This window comes from Pteropus vampyrus, unplaced genomic scaffold (assembly GCF_000151845.1).
Source record: "Pteropus vampyrus isolate Shadow unplaced genomic scaffold, Pvam_2.0 Scaffold27, whole genome shotgun sequence".
In the NCBI taxonomy this organism is placed as follows: Eukaryota; Metazoa; Chordata; class Mammalia; order Chiroptera; family Pteropodidae; genus Pteropus; species Pteropus vampyrus.
The window spans coordinates 7,810,592-7,810,919 of record NW_011888808.1 but is presented as its reverse complement, the minus strand read 5'-3'; positions in this window follow the sequence as shown (position 1 = coordinate 7,810,919).

The window sequence follows — 328 nt, the reverse complement described above, 5'->3', positions numbered from 1 at the left end:
CCAGAAGTCCTAAATTATCCTCTCATTTTCAGGAGTTTGATATTGTTGGGCTTATATTGTAAAAATTATTAAGAATTATAGCTTCAATTTTTTAAAATTATTTTAATGAAATTACCATTTATTCTAGCAATGTAACATTCATTTCTGCAATTCAAACACCTTACAGTTAGTACTGGAAGTCTGAGTATAACCTTTTTGCAGGTGTAGTTCAACCACAGTAGATGATCAAAAGCATCAATTAGAGATATGTAATTATAAAGTATGTGGCAATATAATTATACCCATGAATTTCTCTTTGTGTTTTTATAACATTGATAGCTATTTAATA